A 19,254-nucleotide genomic window follows, 5' to 3' on the forward strand; every position below is an offset into this window, starting at 1 on the left:
TTAAGCAGATGACACAACTGGGACACAGCCTGGGATTAGTAAATAAATGTGGAAGAATGTGAAGATTCAAACAGTTCATTTACTTCTGAGAAACAAACCATGCTTGCAAAAAACTAAGACGCTCCCTTCCCTTCCCTTCCCTTCCCTTCCCTTCCCTTCCCTTCCCTTCCCTTCCCTTCCCTTCCCTTCCCTTCCCTTCCCTTCCCTTCCCTTCCCTTCCCTTCCCTTCCCTTCCCTTCCCTTCCCTTCCCTTCCCTTCCCTTCCCTTCCCTTCCCTTCCCTTCCCTTCCCTTCCCTTCCCTTCCCTTCCCTTCCCTTCCCTTCCCTTCCCTTCCCTTCCCTTCCCTCCCCTCCCCTCCCCTCCCCTCCCCTCCCCTCCCCTCCCCTCCCCTCCCCTCCCCTCCCCTCCCCTCCCCTCCCCTCCCCTCCCCTCCCCTCCCCACCCCACCCCACCCCACCCCACCCCACCCCACCCCACCCCACAACATTTTGGTGGATACTTCAAGAAGAGTGTAAGCACCTCAGCAGAAGAAAAAGGAGCTTATCGAAGCACGCAGAGCCTTTCAAGAGGTCCCATGTATGATGCCAGAGTGCAAAATGCAGAAGGTAGTCAGACTGAAAATGAAGTTCAGAAGGTGACAAAAGAGATACCTTCCAGGAAATAAAGTTCTGTATGAATCAGAAACAGTGGGAGTCAATAACAGACGGAGTGCTACAATAATAGATGGCAATGGGAAGCCATTGCATACAATAGCAAATATCAAATGATAGGTTTTTAAAAGAGCACTGCATGCTCCCAGCTGCTATAGCTCTAGTGTATTTCTAACCTGCTCTGTTATGTATCTTTATAGTTATTTCAGTAAACATACATCATGGCAGTCTGAACATTTAATCTGGGAACAGCAGAAAAACTTGCAATTTATAGTATTTTGCAGGAATGTAGCAAAACCTGTATCATCTGCCTGGTGCCTCAATCTGGTCTTTTCTACAAGTCTGTCTACATGTTAGCCACTGGTAAACACCTGGAGAGTTTTTGAATTTGGCACCATTATTTATGTATCGTCTACCTTCAAGCAGGTGGTTTTTTTTGTTGTTTGTTTGTTTGTTTTCTGACTTCAGAGAACTTCTGTAGTTAGGAGGCAAGCTATCAGTCTTAGCACACCAAAAAATGTTTCCCATACATGGGTTAGCACACTGATATTCTGAGTATTCTACGTCTAGAACTGAAGAATGGAAATTGCAAGTTCTATTGCAATGCTGTGGCTATTAAACAGAAATTTCACTTTCAGTTTATTGAACTTCAAAACATGTATTTACCTGGTTTGTATACTTAATGGACACAGTTCCATTCTGACATTTCCTGGCTCCTGGTTTTCTGTTCTATAACTACATTTTCGGTTTGAATTGCACATTGAGTGCCATTCCAGGTTATGGGCTTTCATTTGTGTTGGTATTGCAACTTCTTAAAATCCCCTTTTTTTCATAGCACATTAGATGAACATATCTATCATCCTCATATATTCACAAATATTTGAAAGCAAAATAACAATTCTGGTATTAATCTAATTAGTTAATCAGATTTGTTATAGCTGGCAGTTCTGAAAAATGAAAAATTACAGATTGTTTTACTTTTTGTGGTTAATTGTGTAGAAAAACAATGTTTTGGGGTCTATTTTGGAGCTCTGCATCCTACCTTACTAATTTGTCTATTCTTGGTATGCTAAAGTAAAACTTCAGAAAAGAAAATCTGTGGACTGTGCAGAAGGATATTCCACCTGAGGAACTGAAGCCATGAGGCTGAATGGATATATAGAAGACCTATACTGCTGGGGGACTAACTGATTCAGATAACTGTTAAAAGGATATGAAGATGTTCATTTGTAGTTCATGAGGAACACAACAGCTAAAAAACTGTGTCAGGTGAAGCATGTCTGCAATGCTGTATTACTGCATAATATCTTGGCCTGCATTTGGTCAACCTCAGAGAAACCATACAGCACAAAGGAAAGTGTGTGTCAGTGAAAAAAATACTTTTTACCTGAAGATGTTTTAAATATATTTCAGGTCCAAAATCATCACTGAATTTCAGAAATGCCTCTGTACAGAGCTGTCAATGTAAAGACCCTCTTGGTGTAAATAAGTGTTATTGTCATGTATCGAGACCTAGGAAGAAGAAACACTTCTCCCATGAGTCGTTTGTTAGAAATGTGAGGAAAGGAGACCACAGAGTCCCAGAGAAACAGGGATGATAAGTTCTTAATTTAAAAAACGAAAATTGAAAGTAGCATATTTGTGAACTGACAAATCTCTCCTTTTATTTCTGTAAACGGTGAAGGAGAAGCCAATTGCTTAAAAATGTGATGTCTGTAACTATTTAATCAAATTATATGTCACTTTCCTCTTGATGTTGGCAAAAATTATCTCAAGTGTCTTACAGTTCTTCGTGAATAAACTTGCTTTCTCCCACTCTCTTCTAAAAATGCTTTCTCATTGTTTTTCATTGTGGAATCTGAAGTGCAGTTATTTTCTGAGGCGTATCTCCTGAATGTAGGTCAGCCATTTAGCAAACAGAAGTCAATACCATGTGGCTAAGAAGCAATCATATGACTCCATTTAGCAGTAAGTGGTGGCTCTTTTTGGACAACGAATTTGATTTACTATTACAAATAGGGAACATTGTGATGAGTCCAGTGAGACTTACTAGCTATGTGTACAGTCATTCATCCAGCATTAGTATTTGCAGCTGCACATACTGTACTTGATGGGTTCCTCTTTTCACATAATGATGGTCTCTTGACATTCAGAATCACAAATTTTGGGGAAATATTGCTTTCTGACATACTACAAACTTGAAAAGTTCATTTATCTTCCAGAACATTCTCAGCTATTCAGGCCAAACTTTCTTCGTGATTACTTTATATTCAGTAACACTGTTCATACCTTGGCATCCTACCAGATACACTTTGGGGCTTTTATAGTGGTATGAGAATGTTTCCAAAATACTTTTCCGGTTTCCAAAGAAAATATGGATTTCTCTCCTAGTCTTTGTATTCATTCATTAAAACTCAGCCAATAAAAACAATTTTTTAACATAAACTTGTAGAGCTTAGCATTTGGCTGCGGTGCTGAGGATATTAATACAGTCTTTAAATGAATATTACAAATCATGGATACTGATCCTAAAGAGACATTCACCCAGTTTTAAGCTTTATGGTTATGACTAGTCCCACATAGGAAAGGAAACTACTCACAGACTTACGCATGTATCTTGTAAGAAGAGGTCTTTTCTTTAAGGGAATAATATGGAAGTTATTGCATTTACAGGCTGAGCCAGAGGGGAAGTCCTTTTGTTAAATAATCGTCTCCCTCTAGACTTTCAGAAACCCATAAAGGTGTTTTTAATGCCCCATGGTGATATATCAAAAGGAATTATCCATAATTACTTTTGGCCCTATAATGCCTAACGGCTCTTCACTGCTAGATGCTGTACAGAGTAGGCAGTCCATGCCCTGAAGATCCTACCATTGCATTTCCTACTTACTGCTGCAGTTATAGTGGAATAACCATGCATGTAACACTCCTCTCCCAGAGGAATGTCCCTCTGCAGCCGTGCCATGCTTGTGCACAAAGTTGGCAGATGCAGCAAGATGTGACATAACTCCAGAATGCCATGAACAAAGAATGGGATCCCTGTGCTGCAATTGGATTGGGAGTCTTTTTGGCTTTGTTTTTGTCCTATTTTGGAGAGGCTGAGATTTGGTTAGGAAGGAGGATAAACTACTGAAAAGGAAATTCTGAGGGCAGTGAGGACAAGAGGATGCACAGAGAATCATAGAATTATTTAAGTTGGAAAAGGCCGTTAAGATAGTCAAGTCCAACCATCAACATAAAAGTACCAAGTCCACCACTAAACCATGTCCCTAAGTGCCACATCTACACATTTATTAAATACCTCCAGGGATGGCAACTCCACCATCTCCCTGGGCAGCCTGTTCCAATGCTTGGCCATCCTTTTTGTGAAGAAATTCTTACTGATATCCTCGTTTCCTCGTGTTCTATCACTTGCCACTTGAGGAAAGATCCTGACGCCCTCTTTGCTGCAACCTCCTTTCAGGTAGTTATAGAGAGTGGTGAGGTCTCCCTTTAGCCTCTTTTCCAGACTAAACAACCCCAGTTCACTCAGCCACTGCTTGTATGTCTTCTTTTCTAAAGGAGAAGGGGAGAAGGCAGTAAGAATGGCAGGAGAGGATGGAGCTGACATGAGGAGGCTGCAGCCATGAATGAAACGTGTTTAGGGCAAACAGTGAATTGGCAAACACCCTAGCCTGTTACAGTTTCAAGGCAGTAGGAATTCTCTGATCAGTTTTAAAAAAGAGTGTTATAAAACTGTTTTCAATTTGCAACGAGTTTTTCATCCAAGAAACTGTTGTTTGTTTTTTTTTTTTTAAAAAAAATCAAACTATCTTCTTGCAGATGAACTTTGATCTGGCAGACCAAGCTGAGACAAACACACACCACCATTGGGCAGTGCAAGGAAGGGGTAAAAGGTTTCCAAAAAAACACCAATCTGGGAGACAATAGGACACTCCTGGGAGAGTCTGGTTTCATTACAGGCAGGGAGAAAGGGAAGGCTGAATGGAGGAGAAGATGGGAAAGGAGCTTTGCAAAGCTCAGTATGGCTTTAACAGAGTTGCAGTTGCTTTGGCCATTAGGTTACTTGCCAGCCCTGGGAAGATGCTTCTTCATTAGGCCACAGTCCATGTCAGCTGGGGTACACGTGCATGACCATACATAGGGATACCCATCAGGAGCACCCTCTGCTCTGGCTTCATATTATACTAGACAATCAACTCTACTAGCAGGAGACAGCAAATAACAGCACACCTCATTATTACATAACTGATCATTCAGTTTGTCTCTAGTGGGTATGCAGAAAGATGAGAAAAGTGGTCAGCTAGCTCCTTAATTAGTACTCTTCACTTTGGCCAGTCTCAGGCCACTTATTCTTTTGCCTTGGACTGAAAATGACTGGAGGTAATCTAGCAACATGTAGTAAGAAGAGGGATGGTTTATAACTGGACTGGAGGCAATAGATGCCTGATCACATCTCTGTTTTCTAGGAATGGCTAAGCTAGAAGTACATGAGAGTGAGAGGAGGGAGAACAGCCATTGTGATCTAATGTCAGCCAGCCTGTTGAACCCCATCCATTGCTTCATGATCTCCTCATTGTTTGAGACTGAACGAGGAGATAAGGAGGGTATATTTCAGCTTGGTGGCACCTGATACATTATCAAGCATCATAAACCAACACAAACAGTGCTATATTCTACACTTACAGCTCCCTTTTGCTTGCTTAAATGCAGAAAGCAAAACTGGTCCTTAAATCAAAATACTCATCTAATTTTTTTAAACATGTACAGGGCGCTTCCTTATGAAGTACAGCAATGTAAATATAGGATCAAATAATCTGCATTTAGCTGCTCCTGTAGAGCTGCAGTGTCGGCGTGTTACAGTATCTGATGTGGGGTAAGGCATTTATATATGCACTGATTTCCACAGCCTTATCTTTAAACACCTTGTGTTCAACATATGTGAAATGATTCAGAAGTATTCTGTGGTGCCCTCCTGTCTGCCACATTTTGTCACACTCAGATGGAGATAAAACAAAAACAAAACAAAACAGAAAACCTCAGGGCATTTTAGAAGAGCCACATGAGTGATATCCTGGACCTTTTATCCATTTCATGAAAGACATTAGTGACTGATAATGGTAGCCTGTCAGATAATCCTGGAGCCAAAAATTAATCTCCATTTGTTAGCTATAAACCATTTACTGCAAGGGTTCCTAAAATCTGAATGCTTGAAAAAAATCAACAGAAAAAAGGCCATTATTCTATCACCTTGTTAAAACACGACTATGGTGGTACTGTTCAGAAGTGTTTACAGTGTCACAATGGATATACAGGCAGTGCAAAGTCACAGCACTGCAGAGAGCTAGCTCACTTTTAATAACATCCATTGGGAATATTTTTATGAAGAGTTGTACTTTTCAAATTAATTTTCAAGGTTTTCAGCTGGAAGCAAATAAATGGACTATAAGACACAGGGCTGTTCTGAAGTTGAGATATGATGCTGAGTTAAAATCTGCGGTAATTTTGTTAGAGATGCCTCATTGTCAGATTGTTTTAGATTATTTCTATAGGTAACAGAATGAGGAGCATTTGAAAAATGGAAACCAAACCTGGTATCTTCATGTTATTACTCTAGTGTTGCCATTTGCTGCCTGTTATCTTCCTCAGTTTTGTCCTTTATTTCCATTCTCATCTGTTTCTAGTGATCTTTTCTTCAACTCTCAAGCCATCATGGAGTGAAGTGTTATACATTTCCTTCATAACTTCAATCATACTCTCCACACAGTCTTCTATTGGAAAAACAGAACAAAACAAACAAACAAAAATGCCTTTTTTTCAACTGTGGAGAAATAAATGCTAGTAAAGAGAAGGTGTGTACAAAGTCCTTACTTTTTTTTTTTTTTTTTTTGTTGGCTGTGTCGCCAGTATATTTACCTACAGAAAATCACCATCATGGCAGAAAATCAGAGAATGGTAGTGGTGTCTACATTATACGTGTAGAATGTATAACCAAATAGAGAGAGTGGGAAAGCTCCTGAAGTCATAAAGTAAAGGGGAGAATAGATGTAGTTTAGTTTAAACAGGATTTATTTAAGATTTAAGCCGATTTTTTTTATTATTATTATTATTTTTTTTCCTTAGGGTATTAAGATGCTATTTTAACGTCTATTTCCAGATACTTTACACATTGCTGCAATCACTTTCAGATGACTTGAACATATGCAGTTATTGTTTATTCCTTCTGTCATCTCATACATTTTCATTCAGCTGCTCTTTATTTTGAACCCTCTTTGATGTATCTTGACTTAGGTCTTGCCAAACAGAGAACTCAATCAAGAGAACAAATACTTCAAAAAGATTTTCTGGCATTACATCTTATTTCCCTCCTCCCCTCCCCCCCCCCCCCCCCAACATACACACACACTTTCTTCTCTCCTTCTTTTTTCTTTTTTCTTTCCCTTTCTTACAGGAGAGCAGAAAGAGGGAGGACTCTGTTTGGGGAACCAGACATGAGTGTATGTGATCATGCAAAATATTATACTGCTTCCCAATTTTCTTTCAGGCATGTCTCTATATCTTTCTGGTCTTGATGCAGCTCATCACAAAATTCATGGCATTTGGATTAGAAATCATCTTATTGGTAGGTACCACTGCCTACTACAGGACTCTTAAACTTCCTTTGTGATACAGCATTTCTTAGACACACAGAGTTTTGTTAGTTTTTGTTAAGTATAGAAGTAGCTGCAAGAAGAATTAACCAGGGGAGCTCTTTGATGGTTACTCTACTTTGGACAAGGTCAGGTTCAGCCTTGCAAAGCTCCTAGTCTGTATCCTGAGGACAGGCATGTAGAGGGATGGCATTTGGGAGGTGAAATAACTGCTTAAATATTACATAGACTTACCTGTCCAGCTCTCAGTTAATCAAAGAATTCAGTTAAGTTGTACTCCCTCTCCCAGTTTTTTCACGCTCGGGATGAAGTCTGGTTGCAACACAGCTTACTCTCAGGTAATTTACATTTGATTTTCTTGTGTTGAATTAGTGTTTGTTAGAAAATTCACTTAAATCACGTAACACTGACACTGTTCTGAGATCTAAGCTACTTTCATTCAAAGTGAGAGACACCTGCAGCACAGCGAGTTCCATGTGGGGTTGTCACCCACAGCCCTGTCTGTAGTTGATGGAGAATCATTCGTACACCTGGTGTATGTTTTTTGTCTCTTCGCAAGAAGTCTGAAGTAGATGAAATTAATGATTCTCTAGAATTACTTATTTCTCTCCCTGGCCAAAAAGGAGGCTATGTCACCGGCTTAGAGAAAGGCATCTGCATTTTAGGCACTTTAATACTCATGGGTGAATTTCATGCTTAGAAGCCACACATCCAAAATTCATACTGGAATAAAATTGTAAACAAGATTTCATTTTCTCTTGATGTGAACACAAAGTGTATAGTGAATGCATTAAAATTGGCATAGTACACCCAACTGAGAGCTCCTTTGGTGCAGTCACCGCTTCTGATTTCATTCTAGAGTTCCACATAGCGAAGGAAAGGTTGAAACTGGGACACCCTTGTCTTTTTTTTTCCTGCATAAAGAGTTAAGAACAGATTAAGTGTCCAAGATGGACTTTTGCTCTGGGATGGGTTCTTCATCAGCTTTGTGAGAGTCAGCAATCCTCCCTGGTTCTCTTTCTTGGACTCAGAACAGTGCATTAGAGACTTGGTTATGGGATAATGTGTGAATTCTTTGGCTTTTCTATTATTGCCCTCTTCTTGGGTCATCTTTGTAGCACATCACCCTTTCTTACTCCTAAGTATTATCTCTTCCATGTCTCTTTTTGAGACTTCTGATCTTATCAATTTCTTGATGTTGTTGACAATTTCCTTTTCAAATCATTGATACTTTTCTTTTCGCATGAACTTTGCACATATCTGTCTGGCTTACACAATTATTACTTAGCTTAACATTTTCTCCAGCAACCGCAGTTTACCATTTCCAGCACATGTTGGCATACAAGATTTAGTTATTTCCTCTAATCTTCTTGTTTGGAGTGTTGCTTTTCTCTGGATTTCCACTTCTGTGTTTATTTATTTATTTATTTGTTTGTTTATTTTTTACTTCCATTACTGTAATAGTTTGTGCTTTCCACATTATTTGCAATTTCAAACATATCCATTTTTATTTGGCTGTAAACATCCTGATACCTCTCTGACATTGCAGTACCATTTCATCTGGTTGGACTATATGTTCACATTTTTGTTTCATAAGGTAGCAGGGCATCAAAATTCACTTTAAGTTGCTGGTGCATCTCAGTGATACACATCGCTTACATGACATGAAAGCTGTTTGTTTTTGCAATATTACTACTCAGAATCAGTCATGAGGTGACTGGTCAATCCTTCGTGCTTTAAGGTTTGAATTAGAGGGAATCAAGTGTTTGGGATTAAACATACATGAGCATTCTGCTGAATCAGAGACAAGAATTTGCCCTCCATTTCCATTCACATTAATTTAATCCAGCTGAAAGTTTATAAAGCATGTGCTACCCAGAAAAAGAGATCTAGAAGAGGAAGAGGACTCATAGCTATTATGTCTTTGTGTAAAAGAATTAATAAGGTATTTTGAAACTGACTTATTTTTGACAGTGTAGATTTCCATAATGTTTTACTGCTCAATATACTTTTACTGTTTTACTGTTTCATCTAAAAAATCTGCCTTTAGGAAAACCCAGGAAATCCAGTATTCCTGGAGCAAATTTTCTTATAATCATACTACTTCAAATGAATGCTGTTAGGGTAAGGTAATTCAGAAGGCGATAGCATCCCAGCAGTAGAAGCTCCATTCTACATAAAGATCTCTTTGAATGACTCTGGTCAGACTTGTACTCTGTGTGCAGCACTGGGGCAGGCTCTCTGTAGAAATGCAGTGATCAAAGTCAGACTGAACTGACTAGATTTTTTCCCATGAACAGAATTTTTTCACTTTAGGATAATACCTCTGCCGTTGTGACAATCCTTTCCCTTTTTTCAACCTCAGTGGTTCCACTTCAAAATTAGCTGCCTCTGCCATTCATCTAGAGGGATGCTGATTGGATAAGTAGTTACTCTTTGGTGCAATTCCACAAGCCCCTTTCAAAGCACCATATACTTCTGAAAACAAAAGAAATGAGATTAGACTTTCAGTATAAACTTGATTTAAGAATTTCTTAAATCCTGACCTTATAAAAATTTAATGCAAAAATACAGTAAAGCTTCTCAGTCAAGCAAGACTGAAGATTTCTATACACAGCAACTGGTCACTGCATTTCTGTGGTTTGCTTCTGGATTCCATCCCACACTATTCAGAGTTGTTATGCTTTGAACTACTAGCAACAGCAGATGAAGAAACACTCTTAAGCAGAGTGCTTAGAGTTATTTGCTAAGTTCTGAATCACATCATATGATACAAACTTTTAAAAATAAATTACACAATGTTAAGGGTGGTCAAAACAAGCCACCTGAAAACTATCACTCAAGGATTCATGATTTTTTTTCATCCCATATATTTGAAAAGAATGCACAGTACACACCCATCAGGAATAGTGACTCTAGGACATACGGGGAGTGAATAGATTTTTTTTTAATAGTTCACGCCCAAGTTACTGGCAAACTGTTCAAATTATGCAAACAAATCACCAAGATTATTTGTAGTCTTAGGCACTGAGTCACTCACTTGAGCAATGAACAATGTAGGCAAAATTTCTAGCTCAGGAAAACAACAGACCTGCTTTATTCCTGTTAATCTTGAAATGTTAAGTTTATAAGGAAAGATAATTATTAAAAAAAGCTAGTTGAAAATTTTCCAATGTAGTATAGAGATATGTTACTACATATGTTATTACTCCTATAGGGATATGTTATTACACTGAAAGTGAAACCTGGCATTGAGACATGTCCATACTTAAATAAACTACATTAAAATTATGGAGTAATTTAGATTTTGGTTTTGAACTTAAAACAAAACTTTAAAAGGAGTACACAGCATTACAAATCACACCATTACAGCAAGATAAAAAAGAGGCTAACTCAGAATGAAAGTTTTTGACTTCAGCAAAATAAAACGTACTAATTCCATTTGATAATATTTCTTCTAAAGAAAAATCAGAATTTTAATCTTTTAAAATTTAGAACTGAAACATGTTGCTAAGGTAATAGAAATTCCAGTGGAATTATGTTGCTCAATTCTGATCATTTGCAAGATCTTGCCTTTCACAGCAAGACACTGTATTCACACTCTGTTCAAATGCAACTGTCTGCCTTACCTCTTACAGCTGTGTTGTGGCTTGGCAAACTCAGATTTTCTCAGCTGAGTTTCCACTCCTTATATAAAATGCTAGACTCATCAGAGTACCCAAGGACTCTTCAGACAGGGAAGGCAGCCTTGTTCTTGACTCAAGAAGTGGAACTTCCATTTTATGGTAGAGAAAGAGTACCAGGCTTACTTAAGGGAGGATAAGCTGACACTGTCTCTCCCTTGTTGAAAGGCAAAGTGCATGCAGGAAAGCTCACTCCAATGGCTTTTGGAATTATTGAAGCCCAAATCCACCAAAAGTTTAAAAACAAGATACAATACTTTTGCATTTCAAAATATTAAGCATTGTCTGGGTCTGTGTGTTACTGAAAAACAGAGGAAAGGTTTCATGTGGAATGAATTCTTATGAGATTGACAAAATGTAAATTCACTTCTGAAAGAAATACGTAAATTGTTATCACTTTAGGAACTTTTGTTATATAGCACCTGCTACATGGAGTTGTCTCATAGCTGCTGGAACAATGTAAGAATAGTAACAACAACAATGCTCATTGCTGTTCTTGATAAAAGCAGTAGATGTGGATACGGCTAGCACAACTGGAAGAAATTAGTAAAGGAAACATGCAAGCTGGTGTGAGAAAATATCCTGACAAGTGAGAAACTGCAAGTTCTGGACTTTCTCTAAGGGAAGTAGTGGCAGCTTCATTGCTTAAGATGTGTAATAAAACAAGACAAGTCACTAAATAATACACTGCAGGAAAAAAAACTAGACAGGGACTGAATAACCTTCACATCTTTTCCATCTCTAACCTCCTCGTAAAAATAATAATAAAAAAAGATTAGATAATCTTCTTGGAAATTTCACGAACCCAGATCATTATTTGCAATGCATTCTCTCAAGCAAATCACATCTCCCTCCATGCCTCACTGAAGTCACCTGTTCTGGCCCACACATCTCATAATGGATATGGTCGTTACCCACTAACTACTTTTTCTATGCTGCCATCACTCATACTGTGGCAACTTGGTAAGTGTATGTCAAGGCAGCTCTCTAATTAATAACGTGATATTTAAATTGAGTTTGTCCAAAACTAACCAACCAACAACAACAAAAGAGGTTTAAATTTAAATAGTTACATTCAGAAGTGTCCATGTGTTTCTGTCCACTGAATTCAAGTGACTCCTGGGATAGAAAATGTCCAGATTGCATTTATGGACCATATTTTTTGGGTCAGTCTAGACAAGGCTATTCTAATGCTTCTCAGTAGCTTAGATGGAATTCTGCTCTTTCCTTTTGTCCACATACCTGTGACAGTCAAGCTTAGAGGGATGTTAGTGGAACAAGAGCTGGGAAAGTCAGCTGAGTTCAAGGAAGCTGGTTAGAAAAGTGGGGAGACAGAGAGGCTACAGAAAAGCGAAAGATGTGAAAATGGCTGGAAAAGGTCTGTCAGTTTTCAAGGGGTCTGGGTTTGGAATATGTGCAAGGATTAAAATGCAATTGGATGTTTAGGGAAATGATTGCTACTTCTGCCTGCCCCTGAGGAGCAGCAGGTTGGGAGGTGCAGGTGGGAGTCAGAAACCAGATGTTGTAGCTCATGTTTCCAGAACAGTTGTTCTCTTGGCTAGAACAGCAAAAGTAGGAAGGATGCTACCCTGGGCAACCTCCTGTTTCACTTTGGTGTAAAGCTACTCCCACCTTTTGCTGCTGTGATTTATTCTGGCTAAGCAATACCTTAAACCTAGCATAGCCCTAAAACTGTATAGCTAGTATAGCTAACCTAGTGGTGATCTGGGATTATTTCATGCATAGTGTATGGAGTAACAAAAAACTGGGAGTGTATCCCAGAATTTTGGTACTGAATGCAATATGAGGATGAGAGAAAACTACATGGAGTCAAGATCCATAGCGAATACTGAGGAGTAGAATTTGGTCCTTGGAATTAACTTATGTGACATAATGTAGTTATAATGCAACTATTTAGTTCGTAGGGAAGGATCCGATAAGGATACACATTTGAATTTTATTGTATTCTAATAGCTTTCCCAGTTGATTTGTAGAAAATAATTGTACTCCACCCTGACAGTACCATGTACAAGGAAATAGTAGTGTTAGTGAATACAAAGAGAGATGTCCTTTGTGACCTTGTTTTGTAGAGTCTTATTTAAGAAGATTGTTGTATTATAACAAATTAATCTCCAGAGATCTCTCAACCTTCTACTTCCACATTCTACTAGATTAGTGCAAAGAATAGTCTTGATTTCAGTTTACTCATGCAAGAAGGCCATCAGCTAGGGTCCTCCTATAGCAATTCAGTATTTATTATCAGTCTTTTATTACATTTGACCTCAGTCAAACACAGCTGGGTGAGGTTTAGCCCTGAGTTATTAGACAGAACATACAGAATGAATAAGTAAGGTCCATTGTTCTCATTTTTTCAGTGTAACCATTTTTCATAACTTAATGCCTTTAAGGACTGAACTTCAAAGGCCATTTCTGCTGTAAATATTCAACTCTTAAGTAATTTTCATACAAAAATAGGCAAGAAAATAAATCAGAAAAATACTCTCTAGCTGGCTCTCAAGCTCCCAAGGTTAATAGTCTCAACATTTTTTTTAGATAAAGGTTTTGTTTCCAAGGCAAAAACATATTATTACTGGTTGTTTGCTATGGCATAGGACTGTTACCTAGAGTAAAAAAAAAGCTATCTTGCTCTTCTAGGAAATTGCTCTGTTCAGAAGTACTACTCTTGAGGCCACCGTGCTCCTCTTTCCTGTCTGACTGTTTGGATAATCCAAGGTAGCAGATCAAAACATTGGCAAAACATTATATTCCTGTATCCTTGGCAGGTGAACGGAGCTTTGCTTAACTGCCTATGTTTGCCAGCTGGGTTTTCACTTTCATTTCTGAAAGTGTTACATATAACAATTGTATCTTTGGCCATTCACTACTTAGGTGCATAGAATATATGACTAGAGAATAAGAAGGCTTGAAAATCTCTTTTAAATTCATGGTTATTTGTGTCCCCACATATCTCTCCTGGCCTCATATATTCTTTTTCTTATAAAGGTTTTTAAGGAGGCAGTGTCCCTTCTCACTTACTGTCATCTGCCTCTGACCTATGAACACACTCCACTAAAGGATTTGATCTTAGCAAAGTACTGAGATATTGCTGCTCAAGGTGACAGATATTTTATGAGTTCTATATTCAGGAATATTATCTCTAGACATTGTGCTAAACCAGAAAGCAGATATTAAGCTTTCTATCTCTTAATGCAGTGTTTGAAGTCATATGCTGATATCCCTGGAATGGTGTCAGATTGAATCTCCTGGACCCTAAGCCACTGGTCTCTTTTATTGGACAGCTTCTCTGCAGATATTAGTGTGTTTCATGTGTCGTGGTTGGTGTTCTGCATCTGCTTACCTCCACCTATTGACTCTTAGCATTTTTGTGTTGGTGACATAATGGTTTATTTTATTCTGCTTGTGCCACTATAGTGAACTCTGACTTTACTTGGAGTCTATTTAGCTCTTAAAAGATAACTGTCTGACCAACTAATAACTCACTGTTTTCCTGTTAAACTTTTGCTGAATTGACTTGATAAAGTTTAGAAATCTGAAATTTTCCAGGGGACACTGAAACTTGTATGTATATGTGGTTATATATATATATATTTATTGCATTATACTCTCAATTATAAAACATTCATACACCTTATCATTAAAAAATCTTAATGCATTTATTGTTTATGACAGACTTTGAAGTTCAGAAGGGAGAGGGCCTTGGGCTAGAGATGTGTCTTTTCTTGCTCCCATGCAATCCCAAAGAAGTTTAGCAGAGATGTAAGCTGCTAGATATCACCATTTCCTGTCTCATACTTGTGTTCTTCAGAGCAATGTTAAGAGCCTGCACATAGTAAGTGCAGATAAACATTTTAAATAGCTAGGGTCAAAAAATACCACCAAAGGAAAAAACAACAGCAGCAGAATGGAAACTACAAGCTGATGGCCTCAGGAAGATAACTAGAGAAGACCAACTTACCAAAATCTTTTTTCTACGCCTTAGAAGCCTAGCTGGAAAGATTCAACACTGGTCCTAGCAGTCCATTCCCGTTAATGTTAAGTTCGTAGAATCATATCATAGAATGGCTCATCTTGGAAGGGATCATAAATGCCATCAAGTTCCACCCCCCCGGCACAGCCAGGGACACCTCCCAACAGACCAAGTTGCCCAGGGACCCATCCAGCCTTGCCTTGAACACCTCCAGGGATGGGGCATCCACAACCTCTCTGGGCAATCTGTGCCAGTGTCCCACCACCCTCCGAGTGAAGAATTTCCTCCTCACCTTTAATCTAAATCTCCCTTCTTTTAGCTTAAAATCATTACCCCTTGTCCTGTCATTTTCTGACTGAGCAAAAAGTTGCCCTCCATCTTTTTTATAAGCCCCCTTTAAATATTGAAAGGCTACAATGAGGTGTCCCTGGAGCCTTCTTTTCTCCAGGCTGAACAGCCCCAGCTCTCTCAGCCTGTCTTCATAGGAGAGGTGCTCCAGCCCTCTGATCATCTTCATGCCCCTCCTCTTGACCCACTCTAACAGCTCCACATCCTTCTTGTGCTGGGGGCCCCAGACCTGGATGCAGCACTCCAGGTGGGGCCTCACAAGGGCAGAGCAGGGGGGGACAATCACCTCCCTCGACATGCTGGTTACTCCTCTTTTGATACAACCCAGGCTTTCTGTTATTGTCAAATGCACAGGACAAAGGAGCTATCTGAAATATTTTATAGATTACAAAGGTGTTATCCTGTCTACCCAGATCTTGCATTCATAGTAATTTACAGCCAAGCAAAGCTGAGGAGTGTAATCCAGTCTGTCTGCTTCAAATTACTGTCTAACCCTGCAGACACCTAACTTTGTCAGGTGCCTCACTCTTTCCCTTGGCACTTAGTTGTGTCACTAGGAACTGTACATTGCAGAGATGAAAGTCAGTCTTCCTCGCTGTGTCCTGCTGCGATCTGGGTGTAAGTGTAGACAGGCACACAAAGTCTTCCCAAGATCCCAGAGAAAGCCTGAAGGGAATGAGATTTCATCAGTAGTACAACAGATCATACCTTAGGAAGTGGTGCCTGTCCTGTTGTTGGTATAATGGTTTTACCTACCATTTTTAGCATTTAGGGAGGAAATCTAAGGCTAAGGGATTTAACTGCTTTTCTGACAGGATGGAATTTTATCCATATCGTCCTGAAGAGTGCCCTGCCAACTAGCATAAAACTAAGAAAACTTATGTGTATTTTCAAGCTGGCTGTAGGACTCCTACATGTCTGGTTTCACAGTGGCTCAGCTTGTACAGAAGAGATGAAAATCTTCTTTACACAGGAGAGTAAAAAAATCACCTTTAAATGGGGTCCATACAACAGCCTACCACTAAAGCACTGCCATCAGGCATGGGAGATTAACTCCAAGCAGAGCAGAAGGTAGGGATGAGGCCTTCCTCATCCTGAGTTACTGGCCTCAAACTGCCCTGTCTGCAAGGGTAAGTGGCGCCTCCTCTGCACCTTTTGGTGCCCTGCTTCAGATGTGCACTACGCAGCTAGTTAGAGGCATTTTCCTACCAGTCCGTATGTGATTTGAAGAACAACACTGGTCTTTGGGTGTGCCTGAACTGAATATGCTTCATCAGGCCTCTAAAGGCATCTTACTCTCTTTGCTTACTGAATATAGAACTTAAACAGCTTGGCTAGGTGAATTAGACGGCTCCTTCTGCATGCCTCATTTCATTTTCAGGCTGCTATTCTTCCTGCCAAGATGGACTTGAATCGAAAGGAACTGTAAGTAATGTCAAGGAGGAAGTGGAACAATGGCAAGGAGATAAGGCATCTCTGGGTATAACGTCAAAAAGGTAAAAAAACAATGGCCAAACAATTGGCTGGGGAAATATTAATTCTAGGTGCCAAGCAGAGTTGCATAGGCTACTTGCTAAGGCTGAGGATCAAAATCAAACATTTATCAGTTAAAACTTTCACTTGAGAAAGGCTGGAAAAGAGTGAGGGAGAGGCAGTTGCTAGGGAGGCAGCAGATTCATACAGTAGAGATGATCAAAATTCAGGTCTTACATTATGGGCCGACCACAAGAGGTGCAAGGAACAGTAAACTGAATAAGAGTACCAAGATTGTATGGCTTTTGTTGTTGTTGTTCCTGTTCACCATATGCCTATTACAGAGTTTCTCTGTAAGAAGTTAAGACATTTAAATCAGTAGCTTGCCCCTATAGGCAGGATTTTCTGAAAATCTGTGTTATGGGGAGATGCAATAGCCTGGGTCACTGGTGGTTGGGAGATTTGGTTAGTTGGGGGGTGCCCAACTTGCTTCTGGAGAGAGCGGGGCAGTTACAACAGGCTTGGGAGCAGTCTAGGGGGACTGTGTAGGTCCCAGCAACTCACCTGTGTGGGGAGAGGCCTGGGAGCAGCATACGTGAGTCTTGGGAGGTCTCTAGTGCTTGGTGATACAGAGGAAGGACTTTAATTCCCAAATTTTCTCCATGTTCTAGGCTGCTGCTGGCCTGGGACAGCAAAAGGAAAATGTTTTCTGTGTAGCAAATGCAGCTGTCCCTGCCAAATCAGTCAGCTGGAAAAAAAAAAAAGAAAAAAAGGTTTCATTAGAGATCTAGTCTAAAGTGCTGGATGCCAAATGTAAAGAAGTAAAGTGAAGTCAGCCTGTTACCTCTCCAGGGTGTGCAAAAAAGGAAGGGAAAGGCACAGTTCACCCTGCAGCCAGGACACCCAGTGACATATTTAGTCCAGCAGATGAAGTGCTGGAGGTCTGTGCTGCAGGGCTGAAAAACAGGATTGCATCTCTGATGGCAATGTGCATTGGGAAGAAGAGATCCCTGTATGCGGTACAATTTGTTCTACTTTCTAATTGATCAAAAAGCAAATATAGGAAATTATATTAAAAAACCTTCTGTTAACAGAGATGTCACTCAGACTGCAAACAGAAGAAGTGAAAAGCTAGGAAATGTCAAAAAAATCTCTTCCCCTGAAGCTGTAATCAACCCCTTGCACATATGTGTTATGATACAGTTTGTAGTTACATAGCAGTGTGCACTTTGTCCGAAGAATTCAGCACACAGAATAATCACTACAACACATAAGCAGGAGTTAACAAACAAAAATCACTTCCATAAAGAGAGGCATGTTTAAAAATGCATTCTAGCCAAGTTAGCTGGTCACTGCCTTAAAAACCAGTATTAGCCTCCAAATGAAAAATCATCCATCAAGAAACCCTTGGTACTAAAAAAAAATCTAGTTAAACAGAAAAATAAAATGTAAATTTGTCCACATAGCCTTGTTGCCGAAATGTGTATTGCTTTGCTAAATAAAACTGACACTCTGTGATATTGCAGAAGTGATTAAAGACATGCAGTGTATTCTTCCAGTGGAAAAAGCTATATATAAAGGAAAAGGAAAACAGAAGACTTTTAGTTCATTTGGCCCTATTCATAGTTTATGTGATGAATGACTACAAGCCCAGATGTTCTAAAGAATTCTGAGCTATTTAAGTCACCTTTAATGTTTGTCATATTAGATAGGGTTGCTTCCAAAATACCATAAGCCAGTGATTTTAACAGTTGCCCAAGGGTTTATTTATTGTGAGTTCGTCGGTCAGCATGGTGTGGGCCCTGATTGCCAGCTGCTGAGATCCTCTACAAGAAGTTAGGTTATATAAATATTGTCTGAATACCATTTCTCCTTGTAAACTACTTCAAATGAAAGGGGTCAAGGCTGTTGTCATCAGGCAGTAAAAGCTGTGGAGAGAGGCTGATTGTGGTTCAGGAGGCAGCCAGTCTATTAACTTGGGAGCCTCACCATTGGAGTGGCGGATACTTTCTGCCTAGGTCTGTGTTACTGGATCCAAGAACAGTTTCTATCCCCTTGGTCCCAGTATATCTCTGTAACATGTCAAAACTTAGGCCAGCATGCTTTTTTATTCCTCTTGCTCCCCATACCCCTCTTCTCACCTTTTGTTCCCTACACCATCCGTTCTTCACAGCAAGGAACCTGGGACAGACTGGGGATAGGAGCAGCAGTGTGACCAGGCAGATTTCCAGGGGCAGCACATGGCTGTTGTGTGTTAGAGTGGCTCCCTCTGATAGGAGAGAAGCAGGCTGCCCCATGGGAGCAGTCCTTCAGCAGAGACTGTATTCTATGCAAAGGTGAAAAAGGAAATTTTCCCAAAAGAAAAGGCAAGCCTTATTTTCCATCAGGAAAATGGAGACGACAGATCCCTGTAGCTGGTCTGAAAAGGTGTTTTCAAGGAGAAAATGGACATGCAAATGCC

The 19,254-nt window shown here is 39.7% G+C and overlaps 1 long non-coding RNA gene across 1 annotated transcript in view; it reads left to right on the plus strand.

Moving 5' to 3' along the window:
- LOC308187527 overlaps nt 1–19,254 on the plus strand; it is a 175,008-nt gene that overhangs the window by 110,258 nt on the left and 45,496 nt on the right. The window lies entirely within an intron of this gene.

This window comes from Anser brachyrhynchus (assembly GCF_964034855.1).
Source record: "Anser brachyrhynchus genome assembly, chromosome: 1".
Taxonomy (NCBI): domain Eukaryota; kingdom Metazoa; phylum Chordata; class Aves; order Anseriformes; family Anatidae; genus Anser; species Anser brachyrhynchus.